Consider the following 26193-nt stretch of genomic DNA (forward strand, 5'->3'; position numbering starts at 1 on the left):
TGTTCTAAATATTTCCGACAGAACCAATTCCTATCGTGAAAACGGCTTGTCTGTGTGTTGTTCCGACTGACCAAAAGCAATGCATGCTCTGAAGCAAGTACAAGACAGAAGCTATTGGCTACTGGCTATTGAACTTCCTTTTTCTAGTCCCGTTGTACGTGCTGTACGTCACCGCGTTCTTGATGAAATGGACTTTGGTGTGATTGTGTGTATGCAAGACAATTTCAGCTGAATTTTGTCGGAACTCTGTCAGAAAAACCTTCAGAGTTACAGGGCATAACAGGAAATTAGCAGAAGAAGCCCAAAGAGTGACGCTAAAGAGCTGAAAAACCACGTAGTACGTCAGTACATTTGTGTTTGTTGGCCGCCAATTCCTTGGTGTTCGTATGCAAGACAAAATCCAGGCACACTCCTTCGGACAAAAATTTGAGGTTTTGTCTGCGGAAAATCCGATCGTGTTTACAAGGCTTTTCATATGAATGTTCGCATAAATATTCGTACAAACATTTGACTAAAAATCTACTAACCCACAACCAGCTTAAGGCTAATCTTGCTTATGCAGATTTCTCTTGTTTAGTCCATGGGCTGAACAAGAGAAATCAATTAATTACTCCATCTACTAAACATTGTAAATGGAGAAATCTCTATTATAGTCATGCAGCGCCAGCACCGTGGCTGTCTTAATACCCAAACATTGACTGCATCTGATTGGACGCAGTCAATGATAAGTCAGCCATTTTCTACCCAGCTTAGTGGTGCCAATGGGGCCACCCATAACATGAATTTCAACTGATTCATCAGGAATTAGCTAAAATTCAAGCAGTGTGTAGCCAGTATTACTATTTCTTACTCTGTCAACCTCCTAAGGTCAACCCTGAGGACAGTGTTGAGGACCACTGACATAACCTGTCAATTTTGTGATCATCACAGGCAGGTTACAATGGGGGTTATCTACGAAAGCCAAATCCACTTTGAACTACAAGTGCAATGCAAGTGCCCTTGAAAGTGCAGTCACTGTAAATCTGAGGGGTGGAACTGAAATGAGGGAAAGCTCTGCTGATTTTATCATCCAATCATGTGCAAGCAAATATGCTGTTTCTTGTTCATACATCATGGGACACAGAGCCTTTGATAATTACTTAGTGGGTTAGATAGTCACCATCGGTGATTGGACACTGGCAACCCTAATTGCAAGATGAGTTCCTCCCCTATATAACCCCTCCCACATGGAGAGTACCTCAGTTTCCTAAGGTCAAAAGTCACCAAGGATTCAGAAAAGGAGAAGGCCCTTGTTTCTGGCCTTAGAACATCTGTTAGCCCAAGGGGTAATTATAGAAGTAGCCTTAGAAGAGCAAGGCTCGGTGTTCTACTCAAACCTCTTTATGGTTCCAAAACTGAACGGGAATGTCAGACCTGTTCTAGATCTAAAAGACCTGAATCACTTTCTAAACATTCGCTCTTTCTGCATGGAGTCAATCCACTCAGTGGTTTCCACCCTTCAGGGAGGAGAATTCCTGGCATCAATAGACATCAAAGATTCATATTTACATGTGCCAATACTTCCCGCTCACCAAAACTTTCTAAGGTTTGCGGTGGATCAGCGCCACTTCCAATTCGTGGCCCTACCTTTCGGTCTTGCTACTGCATCTCGAATTTTCACAAAAATTCTAGCCCCGCCCTTGGCAAAACTAAGGGTTCGGGGCATAACAGCCTATTTGGACAATTTTCTACTCGTAGAACAGTCCGTAGCACGATTAAACCGCAATGTGCTCAGCGCAGTGGAGTACTTAGAGTACCTAGGCTGGGGCCTCAATCCAGAAAAATCCTCCTTACAGCCCCTAAAAAGGCTGGAGTATTTGGCCATGGTCATAGACACAATCCAAAACAGAGTATATTTACCCGGGTCAAAAGCCAAAGCCATAAAGGATTTGGTCCGGGTAGTCATAGCAAGAAAAATCCTTCCATTCGACTATGCATGAGACTAGTAGGGAAAACGGTGGCCTCATTCACGGCTGTTCCTTACACCTAGTTTCACTCAAGGTCTTTACAGAGCAGCATTCCTTTACAGAGCAGAATCTACTAAAAGGAAAATCCTTTGTCCCAGTTACTTAGAAAGTCATAACCACGGATGCCAGCCTAAAAGGCTGGGGAGAGGATCTGGAAGAAGCTTCCACTAATGGAAGATGGTCCAGAGCCGAAGGGCTCTTGCCCATCAACATTCTGGAGATTCGGGCAATTCATCTAGCCCTCAGGGTATGGACTTACAGGTTGCAAGATTGCCCTGTCCGGATACAGTCCAACAATGCTATGGCAGTGGCCTATATCAATCACCTAGGAGGCACCAGGAGTCTGGATGCCCAAAAAGAGGTGAATCACATTTTTTCTTGGACAGAAAGGCATGTTCCTTGCCTGTCTGCGGTCTTTATTCCAGGGGTAGAAAATTGGTAGGTGGGCTTCCTAAGCTGGCAAAAAAAAATGAAAAGTGGGGCGTGCAAAATTATTCGGCCCCCTTGCGTTAATACTTTGTAGAGCCACCTTTTTCTGCGATTACAGCTGCAAGTCGCTTGGGGTATGTCTCTATCAGTTTTGCACATCGAGAGACTGAAATTCTTGCCCATTCTTCCTTGCAAAACAGCTCGAGCTCAGTGAGGTTGGATGGAGAGTGTTTGTGAACAGCAGTTTTCAGCTCTTTCCACAGATTCTCGATTGGATTCAGGTCTGGACTTTGACTTGGCCATTCTAACACCTGGATACGTTTATTTGTGAACCATTCCTTTGTAGATTTTGCTGTATGTTTGGGATCATTGTCTTGTTGGAAGATAAATCTACGTCCCAGTTTCAGGTCTTTTGCGGACTCCAACAGGTTTTCATCCAGAATGGTCCTGTATTTGGCTGCATCCATCTTCCCCTCAATTTTAACCATCTTCCCTGTCCCGGCGGAAGAAAAGCAGGCCCAAACCATGATGCTGCCACCACCATGTTTGACAGTGGGGATGGTGTGTTGAGGGTGATGAGCTGTGTTGCTTTTACGCCAAACATATCGTTTTGCATTGTGGGCAAAAAGTTCGATTTTGGTTTCATCTGACCAGAGCACCTTCTTCCACATGTTTGGTGTGTCTCCCAAGTGGCTTGTGGCAAACTTTAGACGAGACTTTTTATGGATATCTTTGAGAAATGGCTTTCTTCTTGCCACTCTTCCATAAAGGCCAGATTTGTGCAGTGTACGACTGATTGTTGTCCTATGGACAGACTCTCCCACCTCAGCTATAGTTCTCTGCAGTTCATCCAGAGTGATCATGGGCCTCTTGGCTGTATCTCTGATCAGTCTTCTCCTTGTCTGAGCTGAAAGTTTAGAGGGACGGCCAGGTCTAGGTAGATTTGCAGGGGTCTGATACTCCTTCCATTTCAAAATGATCGCTTGCACAGTGCTCCTTGGGATGTTTAAAGCTTGGGAAATCTTTTTGTATCCAAATCCGGCTTTAAACTTCTCCACAACAGTATTACAGACCTGCCTGGTGTGTTCCTTGGTCTTCATGATGCTCTCTGCGCTTTCAACAGAACCCTGAGACTATCACAGAGCAGGTGCATTTATACAGAGACTTGATTACACACAGGTGGATTCTATTTATCCCCATCAGTCATTTAGGACAACATTGGATCATTCAGAGATCCTCGCTGAACTTCTGGAGTGAGTTTGCTGCACTGAAAGTAAAGGGGCCGAATAATTTTGCAAGCACCACTTTTCAGTTTTTTATTTGCTAAAAAAGTTTACATTATCCAATAGATTTCGTTCCACTTCACAATTGTGTCCCACTTGTTGGTGATTCTTCACAATAAAAATTAATTAAAATTTTATATCTTTATGTTTGAAGCCTGAAATGTGGCAAAAGGTTGAAAAGTTCAAGGGGGCCGAATACTTTCGCAAGGCACTGTATATATATATATAATGTGTGTGTGTGAGCGTACATATGGATAGGTACATCCATTTCCCTAGAACCCATGAAGAGTGGCAAAAGGTAAAGGTTGGATTTTTCCGATAAGGAGGGATGCCAAATTGCCTGGGAGCCATAGACTGTACTCATATTCCGCTGATACCACCACATAATAGGGAGGAGCAATTCCGTAACAGGAAAAGCTACCACTCGTTAAATGTGCAAGTGGTGGTAGACTCTCACCAGCGCATTATGAGTATCAGATCTGGGTCTCCCGAAAGTTGCCACGACAGCCATATCCTGTGGCAGTCAGCTCTCTTTGAATGACTCAAAAGAAGACAAATGCCAGAGGGCTGGCTGGTGGGTAAGCGAATTTACATTTCTTTATTATTTATGGTAATTAATTGTTAAATATTACTTATGATATTTTTGTTTGTTATTCTAGGAGACGCAGGATATGGATGTCGATCTTGGTTGCCGACGCCTCTGTCGAATTCCCAGACTGTGGCCGAGGTTAGATATAATAGTGCATATATCTGCAGCCGTTCAGTTATCGAGAGGACATTTGGAATGTGGAAATGGCGGGTTTTTACAGCACTCTCCGGAACTGGTGTCAGATATCATTATTGTATGTGCAATTCTACACAATATTGCTCTTGCAAACAATGCAGACTTGCACATCAATGGTGATCTGCCATCAGAAATACCGGCACTCCTGGCTGCCTCTAAAGATTCCTCAGACCTAGGGAATCGTGTCCTTCAGAGACTTATTCAGAACCATTTCAGGGTAATTATGTAATAATTTACATGTAAATGTATATGTTGTAATGTGCTCTGTTTTTTAATTATAATTTAATGTTATGTTTTCTAAGATCTACAAAGAAGGATGACTAATTAGTTTAATGTTTGTGATCCTATCCTGTTCAAGTGGACACCTGGCATTTTACATGTAAGTCTAATATTTACAATGATTTCTTTATTTAGTTTTTTACTTGAGGATGTAGCAAGGGGCAGGGCTTAGCCGCTCTCTGTGTGTCAATGGTGCACTCGGTTGGGGGAGGTGCCAGAAGTACAAGTGGGGTACCCCACAAGAGGAGTATCATGGCTGTTATGTGCAAAATCACACCGAGCAGGTAAGTATTACAGTTTAGTAGTGAACTTTGTTCTGCATTCCTGTGACCCGCATTCACTTGACAACGGGCCATAGTCTGCTATCGGTGAACGTCACTGAGCCGTTCCATACTTTGGCAGTGTCCCGGCTTCTTTGGAATCCACCAAGATTCAGTAGTAACAGTTGGTTTATTCTCAGTAAGAGACTGAACTAGCTGCTCATCCACTGCTTGGAGCTCTAGTGAGAGCTGGAAGGACAGAGCAAATAGCTGGTAACTGACAGTCACCACTCTCTGAACACAGAAGTGTGAGAACTGTAAGATCAACAGTCTTTGATCACGCAGTTCTCATTCTTTTAAGCGTCAGGGGACAGGTGCCTCATTGGACTGATGCTGCATCCACCAATGTGATTCTGATTTTCTTTTTTTTAAAATTGTACACTTTTGTTTTAATAGGCCCCCTAGTAATTTGGATATTTATATCTTTTTAGGCCCCCAGGGCCACAAAATATATATACCGTATTTATCGGCACTGCCTTGGAGGGGACAGGGAGAGGGTAGGACGAGTGCCATCAGATAACATACAGTGAATGTCATGTTTACTCTGCAGCGTCTGTATTAGGAAGTCTTGTTTCCTGGGCTGCCATTAAATGACTGTCCTGTCTATCATAGAAGGCAGGACTTTATATTAAAGAGGGCTCCAAGTAAACAGGATTCTCCTGTATGTAATGTGTCAGCGCTTGTCCCACCTCCTCCCTGTCCCCTCCGAGGCTGCAGATGGGCATCGATCAGGCTGCACTGATGCCAATGGTAAGCCTGCATTCATGGGAATGGTGAGGCTGCATTTATGGCAATGGTGAGGCTGCAGATGGGCACTGATTAGGCTGCATTGATAGGCACTGACCCTTATTTTGCTTCACAGTTCTTTATTTAAAATGTAAGTTTTTATTGCTGAAAGTTCTCTCTCAAAGTGAATGTGCGTGTTATACGCCAATAAATACAGTATATCCAAATAACACGCCAAGCTCATCCTTGGTCCTGAGCGTTGCTCGGGGATTCGGTGAAGGCCTTAAAGATATATATCCAAAAAACACGCCCAAGCTCATCTCTTCACCACACACAGCCACAAAGGCAAGAGAATTCTTGTTGGGCAGTGTATTAGTGCTTGTACAAATACACTTAGACCGAATTTAAATGGTTCAAAGAATGTCAGGCAAAATGGTTGGCCCTCACGCTTGTTCACTTTATCAGATCTGGCCCTATTTGAAAAGATTTTGGACACCCCTCTGTATGGATCCCCAAAAAAATGTTTTGCATCCATCCAGAGGCTAGATCACCAGCTGAATCAGCCTCTTCACTTGACAATTAATAACCAATAGGCTTGTGCAATTAGTTTTGTATCAAATCGAAATTCGGCCGGTCTTGTTTGGTTCTTCTTGCCGGACCTCCGCTTTCTTCCTTTAGCTCTTTTACTAGCGGTGGCCCGGTCTTCTGTCACCGCCGCCTCTTTTTCCGACTTGGGGGGTCTTGTCCCCCTCTTCGGTTCTTCTTGCCGGGCCTCTGCTCCTTCTTCCAGCTCTTTTACTAGCGGTGGCCCGGTCTTCTGTCGTCATCACCGTCGCCGATGTCGCCGCCGCCTTCTCTTCTTCTTTTTTTCTTCCTTGAGATGTTGACTCGACTGTCAGAAACCATGAATCAGACTGAGACAGAAGTACAATTAAATCACACTTGTTTATTAATAAAAATAAAAAAGGTAAATAGAAAAAGTGTAGTCAAGCATAACCAGAGTCCAGTAACCGGATCGGGTAGCCAGCCAGGCCAGAAGTCAGGGATCCAAGTAGAGCAACAGCAAGCAGGATCAGGAGCCAGCCAGCACGGATGTCAGCAAGCCAGTCTTTAAATAAACTGCAGGAGATGGTTTCTAGTGATGTGATCAAGGCGAAGGCAGAGGTGAATAGAGCTGAAAGGCTTTAAGTAGGCAGGTCAGACGAGCATCATCAGGAACAGATGGTAACTGTGGAGAGAGAAGAGAGCTGGCAATTAGCCGACAGCTGAGTGGCCAGCCCAGAGAAGGAAGGGCTAAGCCAGCCCTGACACTCAACGCTGTCTCTGGCCGCAATGACAGGGACATGTTGCGCGGCGACTTATATAGGGACAATGGGCGGGGTCACTGGGTGATGTCATTATGACATCACAGTCCCAGCATCACCCGGTGACCCCGCCCATTGTCCCTATATAAGTCGCCGCGCAACACGTCCCTGTCATTGCGGCCAGAGACAGCTTTGAGTCAAGATCTCAAGGAAGAAGAAGAGAAGGCGGCAGCGACAGCGGCGACGATGACAGAAGACCGGGCCACCGCTAGTAAAAGAGCTGGAAGAAGGAGCGGAGGCCCGGCAAGAAGAACTGAAGAGGGGGACAAGACCCCCAAAGTCGGAAGAAGAGGCGGCGGCGACAGAAGACCGGGCCACCGCTAGTAAAAGAGCTAAAGGAAGAAAGCAGAGGCCCGGCAAGAAGAACCGAAGAGGGGGATAAGACCCCCGAAGTCAGAAGAAGAGGCGGCGGCGACAGAAGACCGGGCCGCCGCTAGTAAAAGAGCTAAAGGAAGAAAGCGGAGGCCCGGCAAGAAGAACTGAAGATTGGGACAAGACCCCCGAAGTCGGAAGAAGAGGAAAGCCAGCTCCTCCGCTAGTAAAAGAGCTAGCAAAAGAGCAGAAGATAGTGGAGGAGTCTGGCGAGAAGACCCCCCAAGACGGAAAAAGACCCCCGGAGCTGTGCAATAAATGATTTTGAAACCTTGTGTTGTGTTTTATTTACATTTTTTTTCACCGGGAGAATGGGTAGGGGTACATTGTACCCCAATACTCATTCACATAGGGTGGGGGGCTGGTATCTGGGGGCCCCTTATTAAAGGGGGCTCCCGGATTCCGATGAGCCCCCCGCCCTCAGACCCCGACAACCAACGGCCAGGGTTGTCGAGAAGAGGCCCTTGTCCTCATCAACATGGGGACAAGGTGCTTTGGGGTGGGACGGGGCTGCATGAACCCCCTTCCCCAAAGCACCCCCCCATGTTGAGAGCATGCAGCCTGGTACGGCTCAGGAGGGGGGGGCGCTCGCTCGTCCCCACCCCCTTTCCTGACCGGCCGGGTTACATGCTTGGATAAGGGTCTGATATGGACTTTGGAGGGGACCCCCACGCCATTTTATTGCCGTAGGGCTTCCCCTTTAAGTCCATACCAGGTGACAGGGCCAGTGATGTGTCAATCTCGGCGGTGACATTGACTTCCTTCGCTAGTCCCATCTACCTGGAGCCGCGTTCAATATGAATGGACTTTCCTCCATGTGTGGGCAAGTCCGTTCATTTCAAAAGTCCGGTTGTGTGTGGGCAGGTCCGCTCGAAAGTCCGGTGGACCTCCGCTTCAAAGTCCAGAGGTTTGTCCGCGGGACTAAGTCCACCGGATAGTCCGATCGTGTGTATGCGAGTCCAATCAGCTGAATAATTTTGTGCTGGAGGTTGGATTACTGGCAAAGTGCATTCCTGAGAATGGAGTTAGAAGAATGTTGTATTGTATTTGAGCCGAGGAGAAGAGATATTGTGATTGTGTGTGTTAAAAAATTCAATAAACAAATAAACAATAAACAAATTCAATAAATAAATAAATAAAATTCAATAAACAAACGACTTTCCAAACTACGAACCATTATCACAAATATATATACATACATAAATATCGAATTTCAACGAATGCGAACAAAATTATAGCGCATATAACTAATGAATTCGACATGATTCAAGATTCAGTATAACGAATATCGACACTCTACGAATAATAACGAATTATCCGAAAACTTATTAACATAACATAACGAATATAACAGAATTAAATTATGTATTTTAGAATTACAACGAACCGAAACTAAATGAAGTCTAATAAGCAATGAATTGTCATGTCAACATTAATTTCTTGACCATGGAGCTTGTGGGTAACAGATTATATATTTAACTGATGTTTCAATATGCAGAAGAGTATACATGTCATATTTAAAATAAAATATTTTCCATTAATGTTAATATGTACTATATTATGTTATTATATTTACAGATGCAGAGCAGTTGAGGAAGATGGCAACATCAGAATCCGGGCACATCAGCCACAGCAAGAAGGAGGGCCCTTTACTGCCTGCACCCACTGGGCTTTGCTGCCTGATGCCCATTTCTCCCCTCACTACGCATTGATTTCCACCTAAGCCTGGACCCCATGGAGCATCCCCCAAACCCTCATCCTCCACTTGCTTAACTTTTGGAAATCATCAGAACCTCCAGGTTGATTAGCAACCTCCGTTTCCAGAAAAACAGGCTGTTGATCTTACCGGACTACTCGGTGGAGACGCAGAAGCTCCAAAAGTCATTAGACCAAGTGAAGGCGGACATGAGGGCTCACAACATCGGTAACAACATTTTATTCATTGCATGCTTGAGAGTCCAATTCTTCACATCTCCAAGGGAAGCCTCATGGTGGCTTGTTTCCCTGCCACCACACTGTTGATCCATGGAACTGAGAATTGCTTTTACAGCTTACACGTTGTACTGTTTTTGCACCCTAATTGTTAGCACTAGCTGCTTACAACTATGTTTCTGTGCCCCCTGGCACAACTTACCCGGTACCCGGTTACTCAGAATAAATTAGATGCACCTATCACGGTGGAGGAAATATTAAAGTTGGTAAAGACACTTCAGCCTGGCAAGACCCCTGTGCCCGATGGCATCCCGGTAGAATCATACAAAATGTATACTGATGTCTTAAAAATAAAAATAATTTGTGATGTCTTTAAATAAAAATAAATTTTATTTTGATGAGAACAAAAAACAAAACAAAAATGATTCCCTTCAAATAATTTTATTTGGGAATAAAATAGAACATTTTTTTTTAAACAATAGTGCAATTTTTTTTAAGCAATAGTGCAAACTTGAAAAACATTAAAATAATATTTTTTATGTATTTTGGGATTGGTCAGTAGGGGCCAGCTGTTGTGAAATTGACCTCACTACATAAAAAAGGGCAGATGAAATTTTTTTTTTGGTTCCTCAACCATTTCTTTTAAGAGTGCTTGTTGGGATTCAACAAGATCATTATGCCTTCTTAATTCTGATATAAGGGAATTGCAATAACTTCGCTGCTCTTCCCTCGCCTGATCTTGCTGCTGCTGTCTCTCTTTTAAATTTCCAATTATGGAGTTTAGAGTTTCAGCTATCAGCAAAGAAGCATTATTGGCTTTCTCCTGTCTTTGGGCCAAGAGCTCTCTTCTCCTTCTCCCTCTTAGGACCCGTATGGGACCTGGTGCTGGAATGGGATCATCTGAAGCCTGGTGCCTACTCTCCTCATTATCTGCAACTTAATATAAATACAATTATGAAATGTATTATTCTACAATAATAATGTATATTTAATATCAGTATTATGAGGGTTTTTAGGTTTACTAGTTGGTAATTCCTCTGTATCCATGGCATCTCTCTGATGTTCTTCAAAAATAACAGGTGGTTCTGAAAAAAAAAGTAATAGTTTTTTTTAAAAAGCATCATCGGAAAATTATACATTTGTAATGCTTGTAATTAATCTAATATATAATTACCCATATTTGATGGCCCAGCTTGAGTTTCATCTGAATGTTGAATTTCAACAGGAACTACAAAGAGAAGAAAATACAATCAACTAAAAGAGATTGTAAAGGTGACATTTTGTTTTTAAATAACAAGCATCTTTCTACTTACCTGCACTGTACAATGGAACTGCACAGAGCGGCCGAGAACCTCCTATTCTTATTCGCACCTCCTCACCGGTGCTCTTGGCCCCTCCTGTCTGTCCAGTGCCCGCATGGAAAGCCTTTTCCCATGGGATCACTTGTGAGTGCTTGCTCCCATCCATTACATAGACAGTAGATTTTGCCCCACCCCAACTTCATTGTCATAGGCTTTGAATGACAGCTTTGGGAGCCAATGGCTCCCAGTGCCCTAGCGTAGCCAGCGAGTTCTGGAGGTGAGGGGAGACAAGACCTGCAGATGTGCACAGAGCAGGATCAAATGAAGGCTCAGGTAAGTAAAAGGGGACTGGTGAGTTGGGATGCCGATGTCTAAACATGTTTTACCTGAATGCAAGGAATGTATTAAAGAGGAGGTCCAGCCTGCCCACAAAAATTTTTTTTAAAGTCAGCAGCAACAAATACTGCAGCTGCTGACTTTGAATATATGGACACTTACCTGTCCAGGGAGCCCTCGATGTCGGCACCGCAGCCAATCTTCAGATCATTTGTCGGGTGTAGCCGTCATCATTCCTGTTAAGGGAACCCAGCAGTGAAGCCTTTCGGCCTCACAGCCGGGCCCCTACTGCACATGGGCACTGTGCTTTCAGATTGGTTGGGTGGTGAAGGCAGGAGGAGGGGGCGGGCCAGTCTCTTAAAAGTGGGGAATGGTACCTGTCAAAAATAGTTACCTGTTCCCCCTCCCCCCTGAAAGGTGCCAAATGTGGCACCAGTGGGGTAGACAGATAAGCGGAAGTTCCACTTTTGAGTGGAACTCCGCTTTAAGGTAAAAATTGTCTAAGCCCTTGTACACACGGTCGGACATTCCGACAACAAAATCCGTCTGACTTTTTCCGACGGATTTTGTCCGAAACTGATGTTGCATACACACGGTCGGACAAAGTTGTCGGAAAATCCGATCGTTCAGAATGTGATGACGTTCGTTCGTTGCGATGGGACTACGTTCAGGCTAGTAGCCAATAGCTTTGGTCTCGTAATTTGATCTGAGCATGCGTGGCACTTTGTCCAATCAGAATTCTCTACAAACAAAAAGACATGTGCAGAGTAAAATATTTCGTTTCGGAATTTCGTTTTCGTACGAAAAATTTATTCATTTAGTTACTCCCGAAATTCGTTTTTATTTATTTTGTTTTTCATTCAAAAATCGAATGTATAAAGAAGATTCGACAGAGCTAGTATATAGCATACTTAGTGTGAACTTTAGAACCCTATTAAAGTCTATGGGACTCCATCTAAAGTGCTAATTTTAAGACCCCTTTCACACCACACTGCACCTTGCGTCGGCGGTAAAACGCCGCTATTTTTAGCGGCGTTTTACTGACGGATTTGCGGCGGATTTGCGCCGCATTTCGGGCGCTAGCGGGGTGCTTTTACCCCCGCTAGCGGCCGCGAAAGGGTTAAAACCGCCAGCAATACACCGCAATAGCGGCGTTTTGCCGGCGGCATTACAGCGCTGCCCCATTGATTTCAATGGGCAGCAGCGGTGGAGGAGCGGTAAACACACCGCTCCTTCACCGCTCCAAAGAAGCTGCTGGCAGGACTTTTTTCTGACGTCCTGCCAGCGCACCGCTGTAGTGTGAAAGCCCTCGGGCTTTCACACTACACACAATGGTGCAGCTTCTTTAGGGCGTTTTGCAGGCGCTATTTCTAACGCTATAGCGCCTACAAAACGCCCTGGTGTGAAAGGGATCTTAAGGCTAATATGCAAGTTACTGTCCTAAAAAGTGTTTGGGGACCTGGGTCCTGCCCCAGAGGACATGTATCAATGCAAAACAAAGTTTTAAAAATGGCAGTTTTTTCGGGAGCAGTGATTTTAAGAATGATTAAAGTGAAACAATAAAAGTGTAATATTCCTTTAAATTTCGTACCTGGGGGGTGTCTATAGTATGCCTGTGAAGGGGCGCATGTTTCTGGTGCTTAGAACTGTCCCTACACAAAGTGTCATTTATGCAGGAAAAAAAGTCCTTTAAAATCACTCGCAGCTATTATGAATTGTCGGCTCCGTAATACAGAGAACACTCATTGAAAGTCATTGATAAAAAAAAAAGCATGGGGGTCCCCCAAATTCAATTACCAGGCCCTTCAGGTCTGGTATGCATATTAAGGGGAACCCTGCGTCAAAAAAAAATAAAAAATAAAAAATTTGACATGGGGTTCCCCCTAAATATCCATACCTTTGGGTCTGGTATGGATATTAAGGGGAACCCCGCGTCAAATGTAAAAAAAAATTGACGTGGGGGTCCCCCTAAAAATCCATACCAGACCCTTTATCTGAGCACGCAACCTGGCAGACTGCAGGAAAAGAGGGGGGGACGAGAGAGCGGCCCACCCTCCCTCCTGAACCGTACCAGGCCACATGCCCTCAACATTGGGAGGATGCTTTGGGGGTCTGTGACCCCGCCCCCCTCTGATGTAACGGAAACCTGCCTGTGTTAGATCAGAGGGGGGTGGGGTCACCCATACGTAACGGGGAAGCCCGGGTTTCCCTTGCGTCAGAGGGGGGCGGGGTCAGGTGATGGGTGGCCCCGCCCTCCGCATATAACAAACGTCAGGCCGCCGGGATCCCCGCAGTGTCTCCTCCGTGGAGACAGAAAATGGATGGATTCGCTGCGCTGGATCAGATCAGCCATCGCTGGACCCCGGAGAGATGATCATCCATCCATCGCTGGATAGCAAGAGTGGATTACCACTGCTGGAATCTTTTTTTTTTTGTTTTTAATAAAGGAATTTTTCAAAAGTGTGTTTGTCTCATTTAACTATTTTTTACACTTTCTTTGTTAAATGGTAGGGGTACTTTTGTACCCCCTTACCATTTCAAACAGGGGGGGCGGGATCTGGGGGTCCCCTTGTTAAAGGGGGCTTCCAGATTCTGATAAGCCCCCCGCCCGCAGACCCCCACAACCACCGGCCAGGGTTGTGGGGATGAGGCCCTTCTCCATATCAACATGAGTCAAGGTGCTTTGAGGGGTCACAGACCCCCAAAGCATCCTCCCAATGTTGGGGGCATGTGGCCTGGTACGGTTCAGGAGGGAGGGGGGCCGCTCTCTCGTCCCCCCTTCTTTTCCTGCGGCCTGCCAGGTTGCGTGCTCGGATAAAGGGTCTGGTATGGATTTTTAGGGGGACCCCCACGTCAATTTTTTTTAAAATTTGATGCGGGGTTCCCCTTAATATCCATACCAGACCTGAAGGGTCTGGTATGGATATTTAGGGGGAACCCCACGTAATTTTTTTTTTTATTTGACGCAGGGTTCCCCTTAATATCCATACCAGACCTGAAGGGCCTGGTAATTGAATTTGGGGGACCCCCATGCTTTTTTTTTATTATTATAATTTTTTTTTTATCAATGACTTTCAATGAGTGTTCTCTGTATTACGGAGCCCACAATTCATAATAGCTGCGAGTGATTTTAAAGGACTTTTTTTCCTGCATAAATGACACTTTGTGCAGGGACAGTTCTAAGCATGGGAAACATACGCCCCTTCACAGGCATACTATAGACACCCCCCAGGTACGAAATTTAAAGGAATATTACACTTTTATTGTTTCACTTTAATCATTATTAAAATCACTGCTCCCGAAAAAAATGACGTTTTTAAAACTTTCTTTTGCATTGATACATGTCCCCTGGGGCAGGACCCGGGTCCCCAAACACTTTTTAGGACAGTAACTTGCAGAATCTTTTCTCTCTGTCAAATCTTTTTTCTCTGTCAAATATTTTCTCTATATAATCTTGGACTAATAGAGATAAGGTTAGGCACATTCGACCACAGGTTCTATAGACACAGAGTGTTATTGTCAGAATCACGTCGAATCTCCTATTCTATATCGAACTTCTGTAACAACGAAAACGAAAATAAAGCATTTATTTATGTCGGATCTTTCGTTTTTCGAATTCTGTGCTTTCGTTATCGTTTGTCAAAACGAAAATACCTGAAATTTGGACGAAAATGCATTCGGACGAAAACGAATGCACATGTCTAACAAACGATCAGACAAAGTCCGATCGGATCATGTTGTCGGAAAATTTTATATCCAGCTCTCAAACTTTGTTGGTCGGACATTCAGACGGAAAAAGTCAGATGGAGCCCACACACGGTCGGATTATCCTACAACACGGTCCGATCGGACATTTTCCGTCGGAATTTCCGACCGTGTGTACAAGGGCTATGCTTTAAAACCACTTAAACATCTTCATATTGTAGCACAGCTTCGGGTATTTTTGACATATATTATCATTCATCTACATGACGGCATTTTTCACTTACCATTGATGCCATCGCAATTGTCTTCATTTTCAAATAGAAAAATGATTTGAGTGTTATCTGTAAAACACAACAATCATATAAAATGTCACATTAATCAGAATATAAACTACTCCGTTATAATATTTATGATAAGGCACCTCTAAAAGATGTGGACAATAACTCCCTATGTAATTGGGCCATCTGTGAGACAAATATACAAAATATAGACAATATCGATCAATGCCATCTAACACTACCCCCATAGGAGTCACTTATGATATGTTCCCCTGTCAGAACGGAACAGCTCAGCAGATGAGATCGCTGTAATAACGTTTTGTTCGTTAGCACAGTGGCTCCCACAAAGAACTGGCAGTTTTTTTTGGCTCAATCCACTGGGTTGAATGGAGAAAAACTGTACCAGGCTTTAGACAACAGTCCTCTCAGCCAGCCTTCGGCAGCAAGAAAGTTCAGCAGGCTGAGAGACAGCAGTGGGAACCATTGAATCCTGCTGCTGTAGATCAAATGAGGTGAGGTGGTGGGGGGGGGGGGCAAGGTAAGAGCACTGCTGTGTGTCAATATAGAGACACAAAGCCCAGCTTTGGAGTCAGCCAGCAGGTGGTGCCCAATAGGAACTGGCTTCCTATGAGGTCACACAGAGAAGAGAAGGAGCTGAGAATGTCAGCAGGGGAGTATAGACAAGGAGAGTTGCATTGCAGGGGTGCATTTTCTGAAAGCAAAGGCCCTGTAAGATTAAGTTTTTTGTCCTTTTTTGCCCTTTGTCCTCCATTAAATGCAACTTTTCTTTAAAAATATAAAAAAATGAATTTTAGTGCAAATGCAGAAAATGTAATACCCGTTGTTTGGTAAAATATTAAAGATGAGGTTGTGTTAAGTAAACAGATACCAAACCTGCCAAGTGTTAGAACACAGTGTGGATGTGATATTGCACAAAATTACAGCACACTAAAATCTCCATAGATGATGCTTTAAAATTCTTTAGAGCGGGGGTCAGCAACCAGTAGATCGCGGACCGGTGACTGTGACTGGTAGATTGTGGTCTGGGCTTGCTGACCCACCATTAAAGAGCATCAGAGTGCATTGCAGAGGGACTACTTATAAAGTTGGATCTGTAGTAGCCAGCGAGAGCTGCATAAGCTGGTGCTTCCTCTGTGGTGCATTCTCCTGTCCACTGCAAAGTGATACCAACTGCACTCCGCCTCTTATCCCAGCTAGCAGTCTCCAGAGTGGTGCCAGCAGAAGGAAATAGGAGATCTTCAGTTCAGTGTGAAGCAATACACTGGGCATAATAGTATAGGCTGTTGGTGGGTGTAGCACCTGCCAAGCATGACCCATTCAAGTGAATGAGGCCACTCTGGAAGTGCCCTGCAACCTTTTGCAGTACAACAAACAAGGTGTTAAAGCAGGCAGCATTGTGTTGCTTTGTCAGCACATGCTTTAACCCCTTGGACCCCGCAGAAGGATGCAGTTGCGAGGTGCTTGCAGAGTGGCCCTATTTACTGGAAATGGTTGCGATGGGCAGGTGGTAGCAACCCCTTTTTCTGGATTGACACATATATTATTATTTCATCTTTCTGTTTTTTTGGACACTGGTCATTTGTATTTCGGTGTTGATAGGAATTTTTTAAAAGGTTCACACAGACCTTTTGGGTTCCATTATTATGAAGGATGATTTATGTTATAAATAATATATGATTTATATTTATTATTATTGGTACATCTAACATTGGGGGAGTTGGGTGGCACTGGGTTGTTTAGTGGGATCACTTCACACTTTTGTCACTCCCAATTGAGAGAATATCTAGGTGTCTCTTACATTTAGACTCCTGGGCACACTCATATGGTATGCTGGGTGATAACTAACCTATATGCTCACGTTATAGGTAGCGACACTGACCCCATACTCTATCTCTTTTTATCTAGTAGTGATTTTTAGTAAGAGTTTTAATTGCACATTTATGACATCAAGTTGCATTATTAAAGTGGATGTAAACTGAGTTACACCGCTTGTATCTACAGGTAAGCCAAAAATAAGGCTTACCTGTAGGTACTGAAAATATCTCCTCAACCTGCACAGTTTAGGAGATATTTACCATATACACTTGCGCCAATGTAATCCGTGCATGCACACTGAAGAAACAGCTAATTCGTGCCGTTTCTTCAGCAGCCCTACAGTGACTGACGGTAACTGCGCACATGTACAGGAGTGACATCATCATGGCACTGGCTTATCATGGCGCCGGAGCCCATGAACCCAGAAATAACTCTGGGAGACATGTCGCCGGTTACAGCGGTGTACAAGGGCCGATGCAACAGCGTAGATCTAAGGTAAGTATCTCATAATAAGCTAGTATGTGATGCATACTAGCCCATTATGCCCTTGTCTTACAGGGATTGTTTTTATCTGTGGATTTACAACCACTTTAAAAAGTGCTATGGTAGAGCCCGAAGGAATAGTGAGACCAAGGAGGTTTGAAATTATCCCAAAGATGTTAGCCGAGAATGTACTGATTGCAGGGCAATACTGTCTGTTATTACATAATGCTTTTAAAGCATATCTACAGTCATGGAGAAATTGTTGGCACCCCAGAAATTTTTCCAGAAAATCAAGTATTTCTCACAAAAAAGTATTGCAGTAACACAATAAACAGTAACAAAACAAAAAAGGGTGGAAAAAATCAAATTGGACATAATATCACACAAAATTCCAAAAAATGGGCTGGTCAAAATTCTTCGCACCCTTTCAAAATTGTGTATAAATAAGATTGTTTCAAGCATGTGATGCTCCTTTAAACTCACCTGGGGCAAGTAACAGGTGTGGGCAATATAAAAATCACACCTGAAAGCAGATAAAAAGGAGAGAAGTTCACTAATGCCCCGTACACACGTTCCGATTATCGTAAGACCGATCGTTCACATTTTTTTGTATACAACTAAGATTGAATACAACAGTGCAAAATGTGTGTAAGACTTTTGTCGTACGATTCTGGAAAAATCTTCCGTCGTGCGTAGCTACGTATTTTAAATGATGTCAAAAACGTGTGACCTGTGTGTCCTTCTGGTTTATTTTCATGTTTCCGATCATGCGTGGTGTTTGTCTAATGACTTTTATCGGACGCATACTGTACTGACTACACGACTGTCGTACTATGGGCTGTCATCCGACCAAAGTTTTCCTGTTTGTTCCTTCGGATTTAGTTGGACGGACTGTCGTGATCGGCTGTCGAAAGCTGCGTACTAACGATCAGATTATCGAACGATCTGTCCGAAAGCGACTTTTGTGGTCCGATAATCGGAACGTGTGTACGGGGCATTAGTCTTTGCATTGTGTGTCTGTGTGTGCCACACTAAGCATGGAAAACAGAAAGAGGAGAAGAGAACTGTCTGAGCACTTGAGAACCAAAATTGTGGAAAAATATCAACAATCTTAAGGTTACAAGTCCATCTCCGGAGATCTAGATTTGCCTTTGTCCACAGTGCGCAACGTTATTGAGAAGTTTGCAACCCAATGGCACTGTAGCTAATCTCTCTGGGCGTGGACGGAAGAGAAAAATTGATGAAATGTTGCAACGCAGGATAGTCTGGATGGTGGATAAGCAGCCCCAAACAAGTTCCAAAGAAATTCAAGCTGTCCTGCAGGCTCAGGGAGCATCAGTGTCAGCGCGAACTATCCGTCGACATTTAAATGAAATTAAACGCTATAGCAGGAGACCCAGGAGGACCCCACTGCTGACACAGACATAAAAAAGCAAGACTACAGTTTGGCAAAATGTACTTCTGTAAGCCAAAATCCTTCTGGGAAAATGTCTTGTGGACAGATAAGACCAAGATAGAGCTTTTTGGTAAAGCACATTATTCTATTGTTTACCGAAAACGGAATGATGCCTACAAAGAAAAGAACACTGTACCTATAGTGAAATATGGTGGAGGTTCAATGATGTTATGGGGTTGTTTTGCTGCCTCTGGCACTGGGTGCCTTGAATGTGTGCAAGGCATCATGAAATCTGAGGATTACCAAAGGATTTTGGGTTGCACTGTAGAGCCCAGTGTCAGAAAGCTGGGTTTGCGTCCGAGATCTTGGGTCTTCCAGCAGGACAATGACCCCAAACTTACATCAAAAAGCATCCATAAATGGATGAACACCTGTGGAGAGATCTTAAAATTGCTGTTGGGAAAAGGCGTCCTTCCAATAAGAGAGACTGTTTGCAAAGGAAGAGTGGTCCAAAATTCCAGGTGAGAGGTGAAAGAAGCTTATTGATGGTTATAGGAAGCGACTGATTTCAGTTATTTTTTCCAAAGGGTGTGCAACCAAATATTAAGTTAAGGGTGCCAAGAATTTTGACCAGCCCATTTTTGGAATTTTGTGTGACATTATGTCCAATTTTCATTTTTTTCTCCCTTTTTTTGTTTTGTTTTAATACACACAAGGGGAATAAAAGTGTATAGCAAAACATGTGTTACTGCAATACTTTTCCATGAGAAATACTTAATTTTCTGGAAAAAATTCTGGGGTGCCAACAGTTTCGGCCATGACTGTATGTTCATGAGGTGTTATCTTTTTTGAGGTGAAATTCTTAGCCTTTGTACACACGATTGGAGATTCCGACGACCAAATCCGTCGGAGTTATTCCGACTGATTAATTCCAGACTAGGTCCGGAAGTGATGTTGCATACACACGGTCGGACCAAGTTGTCGGAATTTCGGGTTGCCAAGAACGCGGTGACGTAAGCCGCGTACAGCGGGACTAGAAAAGGGAAGTTCAGCACCACGTCCGACACCCTTTGGGCTCCTTCTGCTGATCTCGTGTGTATCGCGTGTTAGTAGAAGTTTGGTGAGAGACAATTCACGCTTTTCAGATTAGTGATTCAGATCGCTACTGCTCTTCAGTTTCTGCTTATCTTTGCGTATCTGATAATCAGTGCGTGTAGTCAGTAAGTATTTTTTTCTCCTTGTGGACTATATCTTGGTATAGTACGCTTTGATTTGCATTTCTTATTGTCTGCTTGCTTCTGCTATTCAGTTCGTTCTTTCAGGCATTGCTGTTTATCGGTGCTTTCTGTTGTCCGTTCTGACCAGCCGACCGTTTTGAAACCATGTTTCATCTACGTACTCGTCGTAGAGTTTGTGCTGTGCAGGGGCTTCGTGTTGGGGTTCTTACTTTGACACAAGCCCGGTCCATGAACAGGGAGGGGAGCCGTTTGTGGACCAAGAATTGGTTGCGCCAGCGTGACCAGTTCTCGCACATGCCTTTTCTCCGTGAGATCCGGGAGAATAATCCTGATGATTTCATGAATTATCTCCAGATAACGGACCCCATTTTTCACCGTCTGCTGGCTTTGCTGACCCCTTATATCAGCAGGCAGGATACCTGCATGCGGCAAGCCATCACTCCGGAGCAGAGGCTCATTACGACGTTGCGCTACTTGGCGACTGGGAGAAGCCTTCAGGACCTCAAGTTCTCTACAGGCATCTCCCCCCAGGCTCTGGGGATCATTATTCCAGAGACCTGTTCTGCCATCATTCAGCTCCTGCAGAAGGACTATATGAAGGTAAGTTTTATCCTTTAACATCACATTCTATGTATTTCATGATTGCTAATGTCTTGCTTTTCTTTCCTCATTCCCTAATTACCATCATTGCAATATGCTCTAATTCATATGCTCTGCCCCTTTGTCCTCATGCATATTTGCCTCACTAACTTTCCCAGCATGCTCTTCTTGGCCCATAAAACTATAGTCTAGTCACTTACCAATGTCTTTTGTCAGCTCCATAGTATTGCTTTCCCCTAAACACCCCCTAAAATGTCTACAAATGTTGAGTGTGTGCTTCAATTCATGCAGAGTCACATTTTTTATTTTTTTTGGTTGTGCCAAACTCATTAGGAACCCCCCTCCCCCCAACTGCTAGCTCAGCTGATAGCAATCCTCTATCTGCTGACTTTACCAAACCCAATACACACTATATCTACCTTTTTGATGGTCACATTTATGGACAAATTCACCAAAGCATGTAGTGCAAGGGCCTGCCTCAATACTTTCAAATGCTATATTTTTTTATTTTTTTCCCCTATTATTATTTTGATATGTAATAGCAGAATGTCAAAATGTGCTTCCATTTTGTTTTCTTTTTGTTATTATGACACTTATTACCTGTCCGTGGGCTGCCAATAGTGTAAGTAAGGAGGGGCTTCCCAAAGTATCACACATTATTTAGGCATTCAGCTCTCAATCAAGTGTAGAGGGTTACCTGTCCAAAACATCCCCCCCTCCTTTTTTAGCAAGGGCCCATCAGATGGGGGGGATGGGGGGTGGGGGGGGGGGTGCTGACTCTGATAAGGGGACCTTATACTTTAGGCTTTAAATACTCAGTTCCCAAAATGTTATACTAATCTTGGCCAAAAATGTTTGTGTCTAATCTGCTTGCAATGTTGATTTTTAAAATTACTAATTTTTGGTCTTGTTTCCTCCCACTTTGCCAATCGTTGGGACTTTCCCAATTGTGGAGGAGCAATTGATGGGAAGCACGTCCGTATCGTCCCACCACCCAACTCGGGGTCGTACTATTTTAACTACAAGGGGTTTCATAGTATCGTGATGTTGGCGGTGGTGACTGCAACCTATGAGTTTTTGTATGTGGACGTGGGGCAAAATGGACGGATGTCGGATGGTGGGGTGTTCTCCCGGGCGGAGTTCTACTGGCGTCTCCAGAGTGGCAGTCTGGGCTTGCCACCCCCAGAGGAGAATCAGGAAGGACTCCCGTTCGTCTTCGTCGCGGATGAGGCGTTTGCCCTGGCGAACCATCTGATGCGGCCTTTCCCGATGAGGACCCTCACCCCGGACCAGAGGATTTTTTTTTTTTTTTGCAAATCTGTTTATTGGAATTTCAGACAGTGAACAAGTAACCAAAAGCAAAACAAGACAGACAAAAACAAAAACAAAAACACATACATTGGTCACGATTAGTGTTACAGGCGTGACGTGTAAAGAGTTGCAATATAAGACAGTGCATTACATAAAAAAACATGTCGGAGAATTCAAGGCATCTCACCGGCCACAAAGAGCCGACTCCATGTGCAGTAGGATGACTCAGGACTAAACCATGCTACTCAGACATACAACATTTCCACTAGTGCATATTCCTATTCATTTACAAACGAAAATGCGTTAAGTAGGCTATGGGTCTGAGGCCGTGGAGGCATCCGCCAGCCAGCTGGACCAGACCTTGTCATATTTTTGCGGGCAACCTCTATTAACATAGCAGTCCTTGTAGAGAGGCAGGCTGTCGTTCACCAATTTTTTCCACAGGGAGAGAGGGGGAGGAGTGGGCTTACGCCAGCTGAGCGCAATGGCCTTGCGGGCATAGAAGAGAAGTAGCCCAGCTAGGGTGCGCCGCGCCACAGTGGGAATTAGCTGATCTAGCAGGCCCAGTATGCAAGTTTCTATAGAGAGTGGGAGCGATATGGAGGTGACCTGTGTAATGACCCCTAGTATCTCCTTCCAATAGTCAACAATGGCTGGGCAGGTCCAAAAAATATGAATGAAGTCCCCCGGTATTGTCCCACAACGCCAACATCCCGGCGGGGAGGCGGGGTTCATTTTGTGCAGTCTGTAGGGGGTGAAATATGCTCGGTGGGCCATCTTAAACTGTATCAGCCGATCTCTCAGGGAGACCAGGGATCTGAAGGGGAAGTCCCACATGTCATCCCAATCATCGTTATCAAAGGTGGGAATGTCTCGCATCCACTTATCTCTAAGTTTCCCCAAAGTAGGGAGGGAGGTCATTATCAAATGGGAGTAAAGTGTTGAGGTGGGCTTAGTGTCACAACTGGACTTGAGGAGGCCCTCCAATGCGGATTGGACAACCTGGGGGGGAGAGCTGGAGAACTGGCACCTGAAGGCATGGGAGAGTTGTAGATACCTAAAAAAATAACTCTGCGGGACGTTGAATTCAGAAATCAACTTGGGGAGTGGAGCCAGCGATTGGTCAGAAATCACCTGGTCTACTGTTCTAATATTGAATTTAGTCCAAGCATGGGGTTCAGGCAGTTTGTAAAACTGCTCCAGGGTGGGGTTACGCCACAAGGGGGCAGCTGGAGAAAGTGCATTGGTAGGGTATTTTTCAATTTTAAGTCCTACCCCCCATGCACGCAACGTGGTGCGCATGGAGGGGGTCAGCGGGTACAGGGCCTTCGGGCCACGATAGAGTAAAAATTTCAATGCCTCCAGCGACCCCAACACCGCCGCTTCAACCAAGGTGGCAGGGTTTGTCTTATCAGGAGTGAGCCACCAAGCTGCTGTAACCAGCTGGGTGGCTAGAAAATATTTGTACAGGTCAGGGCACGCCAGTCCTCCCTGGGAGGACGGACGCGTAATTGTTGACCATCCATACCTGGGGGACTGGTTTCCCCAGATGAAGGAGGCAAACAGACTATGCAGACGGGAGAAAAAGGATTTGGGAATCCAATGTGGAGATTGGCGAAGTAGGTAGATAAATTTCGGTAGGATTTTCATTTTTATCAGGTTTATCCGCCCTAGCAATGATAGGGGTAGTGACTCCCATGCCTTCAGACGCAGCCGTGTCTCATGAACCACTGGGGATAGATTTAGGGGTACGAAGTCCGAAGCCTGTCTCGAGACCACAACCCCAAGGTACCTGAAGGTCTCCACCCACTGTAGGGGTAAGGACCAGAGGATTTTTAATTTCCGCCTGTCCAGAGCCCGAAGAGTGGTGGAGAACACCTTTGGAATACTGGCCAGCCGGTTCCGCCTTTTTTTAACGCCTATCCACATGGCGGAATACAAACTAAATCACATTGTGCTGGCCTGCTGTGTTCTTCACAATTTTCTAAAAAGACATTCTGCAAACTATGCGGTCTCAGTTGTCCAACAAGAAGCAGACTTGCTGGAAAGTGATAACCTCACGGGCCTTGAACCTGCTCATCCTGGCTTGCCCCCCCAAAGCGCCCGTGAGGTTAGAACCCAATACATGGACTACTTTGTGGGTAGGGGGGCCATTGATATGCCAGACAATGTCTGAGCGGCATTTTCTGAATACATTTTTCTTTGAAACTCCTTCATTTACTGCTTGGCTTGCTTTTAGGTGTCTCCTATGTAAATTTATGTTTTTTCTTGTTGTGCCTTTTTCACCAACAGTGCAAACCCAAGTTCTGAGCGAGATGAGGGGACAGTCTCTTCTTCAGATAAGCTTATTATGTTGTGGGTCTGCTACACACACACCTTGTTTTTGGTAACTAATGTATGTAGTGCATTACTGACCAAAATCTTGCTCATTTTCAGCACCATGGCAGGAAAATGGCATGATTGTGAAAATTAACACATCACTGTGGGTGTTTTTTTACTAAAGGCACATCCACTATGCACTACAAGTGCACTGCAAAAGTGCACATGAAACTGCACTTGGAGTACAAAGTGGAGTTACCTTTAGTAAATAACACCCATTCTCACCAAAAACAAAAATTTTACTCCAAATACATCATTTGCGCAATGAAAAAGGAACCCACACATTGTTCATAATTTGAATTTTTAATGAAAGCACACTCACATGTGCGTTTAGAAAAGGGTTTTACAACAACCCAACAAATTGGGTGTATCAAAAACATTATTTCAGGTAATTTTTGTTTCATTGGTGTTTTTGTGTAAACAGGCATGTATCAAAGCGTAACATACAGAACTCAGGAACTTACAAAGTTCAACTTTGAAAAGTGAAGACAATATCAGACATGAGTATGTACAAACTGGGCTGATATTGCCTTCATCACATGGGGTGTCACCCCTGGAAAATCCAAATTTGGAAGATGCACACAGTGTGTCAACATGTGCTATCTCCCATCATGGGGGATCAATGTACATGTTTTGGGGGTGTAACCCCTTCATCTCAGCCACTTTCCACAAAACACGTACATTGATCCCCCATGATGGGAGATAGCGCATGTTGACACACTCTGTGCATCTTCCAAATTTGGATTTTAAAAAAATACAAAAGTTGCGGATTAAAAGCCAAAAAATAAAACCCTAGCTAGTTTGGGCTGTTTCACACTCTTCCCAAAACATCAATGATGTTCTTCATTTTCTTTTTCACATCATTGATGTTTTTCTGTATATTATCTAAATCCCGATTGCACCCCATTATCTCCCCAATCAGGATCTGGGCACTTTCACTGGTAAAATGGGATTCTTCTTCCACATCACGTACAAAACAAAGCAAAAAAACACAACATGTATTAAAAATATGGTGACATACATTGATGAGCTTACCGGAAGCTGTGTTCTCCGACACTCACCTGTCGTGGTGACAATTTGTCCAACTTCAATGATCTCTCCTTCCTCCTCCTCCTCTGCTTCTGGTTTTGGAATTTTGTCTTCTTTTGGAGGGGTGTGGTCCCTGGTGTCCTCATACTTGCCGAGTCTTCTCTCTCCTATGAGAATGTAAAAAAAGAAAAATTAGCACACATAGGGCAAAAATAGGAATATGAAACATTGCTTGGAAGTGTTGTACAATTGTGTTTTTTGGCCGAGTTCCAAGGTGAGAACATTATTGTGGACTCTTTGTTAAGCTGGAATACTTACCTGCAGAACGATGTTTCTTACGAACGAATGAAACCATGAACTTGAAAGTGGCCATTTTAAAATGCACAACATGAAATCAAAGCACATGGAGCAATATGCAAGCAAGAATAATGATATGAACACACGACAACTACTTACTTTTTTGAAGAACATGCTTGATCCTTCTGTACTGATCGTACTCCATCAGTTTCAGGTCTGACCAGCGTTTTGATCCTTGGATCGGCGTACCCCAAAATTCTTCTGAAGACTCTTCACAACTTTAGTCATGATCTTGGCCTTTCTGATATTTGGGTAAGGTCCATACTTCCCATCATAGTCGGTCCTGTTCAATATGTCCACCATCTCCAACATCTCTCCAAAAGACATATTTGAGGCCTTAAATCTTCTTTTCCTGGATCGGGTCGTTTCAGGCTCCGGTCTTTCCTCACCCTCCTCCTCGTTAGTGGAACTGTGATTGCGCACCTGCGTTCTCTCCGCCATGTGCTCTC

At 44.2% G+C, this 26193-nt stretch overlaps 1 long non-coding RNA gene across 1 annotated transcript in view; it reads right to left on the bottom strand.

Annotated features, from left to right (window-relative positions):
- Positions 1 to 9966: 9966 nt before the first annotated feature.
- Positions 9967 to 26193, bottom strand: part of LOC143974559 (uncharacterized) — a 34543-nt gene continuing 18316 nt past the window's right edge. The window contains exons 2-4 of the long non-coding RNA XR_013272244.1: positions 15122 to 15178; positions 10670 to 10723; positions 9967 to 10580 (exon numbers count right to left, since the gene is read on the bottom strand). This is a non-coding gene — a long non-coding RNA (uncharacterized LOC143974559). The remainder of the gene's footprint in view (positions 10581 to 10669; positions 10724 to 15121; positions 15179 to 26193) is intronic.

Source organism: Lithobates pipiens, unplaced genomic scaffold (assembly GCF_037356315.1).
Source record: "Lithobates pipiens isolate NorthernLeopardFrog02 unplaced genomic scaffold, aLitPip1_a1.2 Scaffold_13, whole genome shotgun sequence".
Classification (NCBI taxonomy): domain Eukaryota; kingdom Metazoa; phylum Chordata; class Amphibia; order Anura; family Ranidae; genus Lithobates; species Lithobates pipiens.